Source organism: Quercus suber, unplaced genomic scaffold (genome assembly GCF_002906115.3).
Source record: "Quercus suber isolate HL8 unplaced genomic scaffold, Cork oak 2.0 scaffold_162, whole genome shotgun sequence".
In the NCBI taxonomy this organism is placed as follows: domain Eukaryota; kingdom Viridiplantae; phylum Streptophyta; class Magnoliopsida; order Fagales; family Fagaceae; genus Quercus; species Quercus suber.
The window spans coordinates 762,701-769,601 of record NW_027069623.1 but is presented as its reverse complement, the minus strand read 5'-3'; positions in this window follow the sequence as shown (position 1 = coordinate 769,601).

The window sequence follows — 6,901 nt, the reverse complement described above, 5'->3', positions numbered from 1 at the left end:
ATCTAGTTTCCCCATAGGTTTGAGTCCGAGGACCATGCAATACCTTGGTTCTGTCTAGTACCCAGGTATAGCTGAGTGGTTAGTTTCCCCATAGGCTTGAGTCCGAGGACCATGCAATGCCTTGGTTCTGTCTAACACTTCCATTCTTCTGTAAGTATCTAGTTTCCCCATAGGTTTGAGTCCGAGGACCATGCAATACCTTGGTTCTGTCTAGTACCCAGGTATAGCTGAGTGGTTAGTTTCCCCATAGGCTTGAGTCCGAGGACCATGCAATGCCTTGGTTCTGTCTAACACTTCCATTTTTCTGTAAGTATCTAGTTTCCCCATAGGTTTGAGTCCGAGGACCATGCAATACCTTGGTTCTGTCTAGTACCCAGGTATAGCTGAGTGGTTAGTTTCCCCATAGGCTTGAGTCCGAGGACCATGCAATGCCTTGGTTCTGTCTAACACTTCCATTCTTCTGTAAGTATCTAGTTTCCCCATAGGTTTGAGTCTTTGGACCATGCAATACCTTGGTTCTGTCTAGTACCCAGGTATAGCCGAGTAGTTAGTTTCCCCATAGGCTTGAGTCCGAGGACCATGCAATGCCTTGGTTCTATCTAACACTTCCATTCTTCTGTAAGTATCTAGTTTCCCCATAGGTTTGAGTCTTTGGACCATGCAATACCTTGGTTCTGTCTAGTACTCAGGTATAGCCGAGTAGTTAGTTTCCCCATAGGCTTGAGTTCGAGGACCATGCAATACCTTTATTCTATCTAACACTTCCATTCTTTTATAAGTATCTAATTTCCCCATAGGTTTGAGTCCTTGGACCATGCAATACCTTGGTTCTGTCTAGTACCCAAGTATAGTCGAGTAGTTAGTTTCCCCATAGGCTTGAGTCCGAGGACCATGCAATACCTTTGTGCTGTCTGACACTTCCATTCTTCTGTAAGTATCTAGTTTCCCCATAGGTTTGAGTCTTTGGACCATGCAATACCTTGGTTCTGTCTAGTACCCAGGTATAGCCGAGTAGTTAGTTTCCCCATAGACTTGAGTGCGAGGACCATGCAATGACTTGGTTCTGTTTAACACTTCCATTCTTCTGTATAAAGGGGTTTGTCCTCGGACCGCTTTACTGGAATCAGTTCCTCCTCGGGTCGGACTATTAACTCTGTGGTGCTTTGGGCAGAGGTGGTTCAAACTCTGATCTTACATGTGGCATTGACCTCGCCTTCAATTCAAATTCCCATCTTCTTCACTTACGAGGCGTCCATTGGCCGTTCGCGCTCTGCGCTTGATGTTTCTTTGCGCGAGACACGCCTTCATTAATATCCTCATGAATTGATACAAATCCAGCAGTCTACGGTCTCCTTGGGATTTGGTTTGGATTAGTACCGCTGATAAGTTTCTTTTTGAACTTTGTGTGGATTAATTCTCACCAGTCTTCATCCTCTATATAAGGCTTTCTGGGGGAAATGTTTCTCCACACTCCATGAACTTTCCAACACAACTAGCAACACGCCCTTTCAGCTCCCCGAGCCCCTTCAATAACCCTGCCAGGATTGTGACCAGAGTTGGGAGATATGGGGCGGCCCTGGGTGGGTGTGAGGACATACAGGCCAAAGGCCCTACCGCCCCGGCCAAGAGCCGTTGTGACCGCAACCCCCACCAAATTTCCAGCGCGGCAGAGCCTAGGCGTAACCCTGATAGTGCCATGCATGGTGGCCAAGAGGGATGTCCCTGAAGTACCTAACGCTCCTCCCCGTGGCGCACCCCTGCCAGAGTAGACACGCAAAATCACGTCATGGCTGGTGCCCGAGTGTTGCTGTCTCCAACGGCCAACGCTCGTGAAGATTGGAGAGAATCAAGGGAACATCATAGGGGAGGGCTTCCCGGTGCCCCTGTGTCGGCTCCTCTCTTTGTTCCAGCTCCGCCTCACCGGACAAAGAGTTGTTAGTAGCCTTAAAGCATGCTAGCCTCAGCCACATTCCCTCTAGCTAGTTTTAGAACAAGTCCACCTGGGCCTCTGTTTGTAGAATTAGCTTGTAAAATTAGCTTTAAAACAAGCCTACCTGAGCCTCTGTTTGTATCTTGTACTTTCCGCTTAATAAAATAATAAGACGTTAGTTTTCTTTTCTGTTAAATCTTCTACTTTTCTACAATAAATTTTTTTTTTTTTGATGCGTCGCTACCAACCTTCCGTAAAATAACTACTTAGGAACGATCGCACGTTGCGCCTGCCAGTGCACTAATCCTTCCCACAGACGGTGCCAATTGTAGGGACTCAGTTTAGAAAGGTTCCCTAACAATACATTTCTAGAGAGTGGGACGAAGGGTTAGACCCTAACAGACTAGCAACGGAACACAAGCCACTTTTCACCATTGCAGGGGAGTGAACCCAATTTACAACTGAGGGTAGCTCCTCGGCACTTATCCAAGGAGGTTCCTCCCCCCCTAACTGCTTTGCTCGCCCCTCTTATATAGTTCTCCTCCTCCTATCCAATTCTTCCTTCTGTTGATCATCCATTTGCCTTCTCTCTGACCGTCCGTCCCATCAGAGGCCTTATCAGTACTCGAGTGGTTCACCATGATCAATGTTACCCTGTCAAGGGGTTACATCCCCATTAATGCGGTCAGGGGGGTTAGATGAGCACATTTAGTGTGGAGGTGACAACCTGTTCTGGGCTTGTCCCCCACCTGAAATTAGCCTCGATACGCCGAGGACAGGGATGTCCTCGGCGGGGTCCAAAAAAGCATAGGTCTTCATACACTAGCCTCGAACGATCATCCTTCCTCGGCATGGGCCTTGAGCCAAATGCAAGATGGGCCCAGGCTACCAGGCCTACAGGCCCCACAGTATGTATGTGAGTGTTAGACACTCTTTCATTCTCTCTTGAACATACACATATAACTGATTAAGAGACCACATTTCTTGAGCATCAAGTAGAATTGGAGTGAAAATTAAAAGTGTTCCCAAGTGTTTATAATCTTTGGTTTTGAATTTCACTGTATCAAGATACACTCTCTTGTTCTTATATTCTGAAACTTACATAGCACATGTTATCAATTGTGAATGAAGTAAATCCGTTCATTTTTCGCTGCGTACATGCATATTTCCATCAAAATTAAATCCCTTTAAGATCCAAAGCCTTAGTACTTTTATTCATATGTTTGTGTCCATAAGCAAATTTATAAATTGAATTTATGATTTACTTCTCTCTCTCTCTCTCTCTCATTTATATATATATATATATATAAACAAAAGGTAATTAGGACAATTAAAGAAAATAATTGATTAGATCAAATAAGCTAAATAGTAAAAATATAATTTAAAGGAGTACATGTGTTTTTTGGTCAAGAAATTGTGTTTGATTCTTACTTCTTGTTGTATTATTTATGTGATTAGTGTTAAGTGCAGCTTCATTAATACATTGTTAGATATGCAAAACAAAACAAAAAAAAAAAAGTATTAAACAATGTATCAAGTATATTATATTGCTTTTTATAAATTAAAAAAAAAAATTTGAGAAATGTATTGCTTTATAGTCTCTTATATAAAAAGTATCCTGTATAAAAATTATTTTCTTTAGCTATTCAATTTAAGTAGTTTTTGTAGGCAATGTGTCTTGTTTTTTTAAATGGTCTAAAATTCCCTTTTTTATTTTTTTGGTTCTAATATTTATTCCGGAATCAATTTTCCTTGAGAAAGAGTAGAGAAGGTTTGACACATAAAATGGTAAAGTAAAATAAGCTAATAAATAAATAGAGGAAAAAAATATGAGGAAATTTGTTTTCTTTTTAGAAGAATATGAGGAAATTTGTGTTGAGCGTGACTCTTTTTAGTAACTACTTTTTTTCGTAAGTGACTCTTTTTGTCATTTTACGGATATGAAATAAACATAAGACTATATTCATTATTTTCATCCATTTACTGCTAATAAAATCTTTCTAAGAATTACAAGGTAAATAGTTTTTCTTTTTTCTCTTGGTACTGATAATATCACATCTTTGCAACCTTGTAGGTGAATTTGTATTTGGAAAAAAAATTATTATGAAATAAATGAAAGCAATTAAGTAGACGAGTTTGTAATTTTTTTTTTTTTTGAGAGGAAGATGAGTTTGCAGTTGATAAAAAGGTTATATCTAAAAGAAAAAAATGTAACGAGTAAGCTACCATAGATGGCAGCTTACTGTAGTTGAAACTTAAAAAATTTTAAATATAATAACTTTGATGTGGCTTGATTTTTATCGACTGAGGTGCTAAAATAACTTTTGAATTATTTTAGCACCTTTTATTGTGAATGCTCTAAGACCTTTGATACTATTGTTCAAACATTCCTCTCCCTCGTCGTATTCTCCCACATCATCATTAGGATTGATCAACCACACTTGTTGAATCATGTGAACTTGTATTGCTCCCAATTGGTGTGCTGCCACAAAAACTAACTTTGAAACTCTCTTTTTATATCACTAAAATAGAGGTAAGAGTCCAACCTAGGATGAATCTTTAGAATGGTAGTATTTTAGTTAAATTGAAAATCCCAAATTTACTTTAATCTTCATAATCTTTAAAAATTTATCTTATAACATCGTCACATTTAAATATTTAATAAATAAATAAACAAAATGCACAAATTACATAAACTTTTTTTTTTTAATTTTTTCGCTTCTTTTTTGGTTTTTGTATTTTTAATGATTAAAATTTGCAATCAAGCTTACATGACCAAATATTTGACTTTTGTTGTTCTATCTTAAATATGTGGTTAATTGCTTCTTCTTTTTTAATTTTAAATGATTCTTTAAATTGTGTCTAAAATTATTTACGTAGACAAATTTGATAGTTAAATTTTTTTTTTAAATGATTCTTGCAGCTAGTGAAAAACATTTTTTTTTTAATATGTGAATTAATGCACTGCTTTTAAATTGGCTTTTTGATTATGCAAATTTATAGGGCTTTTGGGACTAATTGGGACTAATTTGTATATAAAAAAAAATTATTAAGTGACTTGAGACTTAGGATTTTGGATATAATTTGCAAAGTGAAAATTTTGTACTCTTATTAGTTTGTGTTAGATGAACATATAAACTAAAGCCTTTTTTAGAAAGATGTAAAATCTAAAATCTAAATTATTTAGACAAAGAAGTTAATATAAACAAAAAGTAGGCTGCATTTTTTGTTAAGGCACTAATTGTTATATTATCCAAAGAAGTTGATAAGAACAATTTTTTTTTTTTTTTTACAAGATAGAAATTCTACTTTAGTCTAATCTAAAGTGTATATGTGTGTGAAGCTCCTTCCTGAAAACTTAAACCCTGTCCCTTGCCCCCCACACCCCATAATTACCTATATTTTTCAAGTCTATTCATAAAGTTCTCTACTCCTAATGTTGACCAAAACATGTTTTAACTAAAAATTTTGGGCAAGCTTCATTACAAGAATTTGATACAAGCCATGATTATAAAATTAACTGGAGAATAAATTTTCAAAGCTATAAAAAAATTTTCCATTAAAAAAAAAAATTGAACATGTGAAGTATGGTTGTTAAAAGTGAGTGTAACTATGTGTTGATGCCCATTTTAGCAAAGAAAGAAGAAAAGGGCCAATGGCAAGAAAAAAACCTAACAATATAACAAAGAGTAGGGATGACAATAGGGCGGGGCAGGGTCGAAGGATGGGGTTTTCATCCTCACCTCACATGATTTTGTCTTACCCCATCCCCATCCCGCCTCGCATAACGGGAAAAACTTTCTTACCCCATACCTGCCCCTTGGGGTTTCGCGAAGCCCCCCCACCCCATAAAACTCTACTTTCTGTTAATTTTTCCTACAACTAGTACAATTTTTTTAATGAAAAATATTTCATTAATAAAAATATACTTGAAATTACAACTAAATTTATCTCATCAAGTCAAATCAATTTTTAGAAAAAATTGAATAATATATCCAAGTGTTCAACAAGATAATCACCAAAAAGAAAAAAAAAATCTCATAGTATAACACATAACAAAATAAAAGTAGAGAACCATATTGCGTAGAATAAAATAAGCTAATGTTAATATGTTTGTTTAAATAGTAGGGTTTTAGGGTATGAAAAATTTACAATTATAATCCTTAGCAATACGAGGTGAGGCGGGGCTAGGGAAAGGCAGGCCGGGGTGGGTTAAAAAGTCTAAACTCATCCCTGCCCCGCCCCATGGTGTGAGGCTAAAATCTTGCCCCATCCTCGCCCCACCACCTTTGCAGGGCAGAGAAAATCTGTGCTGGGTGAAGCGGGGAGGGGCAGGTTAAGCGGGGTAAGGCAAAATTGCCATCCCTAACAAAGAGTGAAGAAAGAAGAATTAGCAAAGTGAGAAAAAAAAACCATTAAGCCCGAGTGGTAGGAATAATGGTCCACAGGCCTATAAAATAATAAAAAAAGACCCCAAAGAAAGCAAAGGAGCCTAGAGAAGGAAGTAGTAAACCCATGGAAATTATAAGAAATGAAAAGCAAGCAAAATGGGTCAAAGGAGCCTAAAGAAAGGAATTAGTAAATGGGATTGGTGCAAAGGCCAACAAACCCCTGAAAGCAAAGGATATGGTAATTGGGCCGGGGAAACCCAAAAGATGTAGCAAAGGCCCATGAGAATGTAAGAATGGAATGGGTCAAGGATACCCAAAGGAATGAAGCGGGCTGAGGATGCCCAAAAGAATGATATGGGCCAAAGGAGCCCGAGATGGCATGAGAATTAACCCAGCAGAAATACTGGGCAACGTGAATTGAATAAAGGAAAAGTACATGGCAGGCCCAAATGAGGCCCAACAAGTACAAGTCAAGTGGTAACATGGTAGAAGCAATGGAGTAGTGTGGCAGGAATACTAGTCGGCCCACAATCCAGCAATAAAGAGAAACATGGGCTGAATTGAAGAAGAAAGGGCCTTT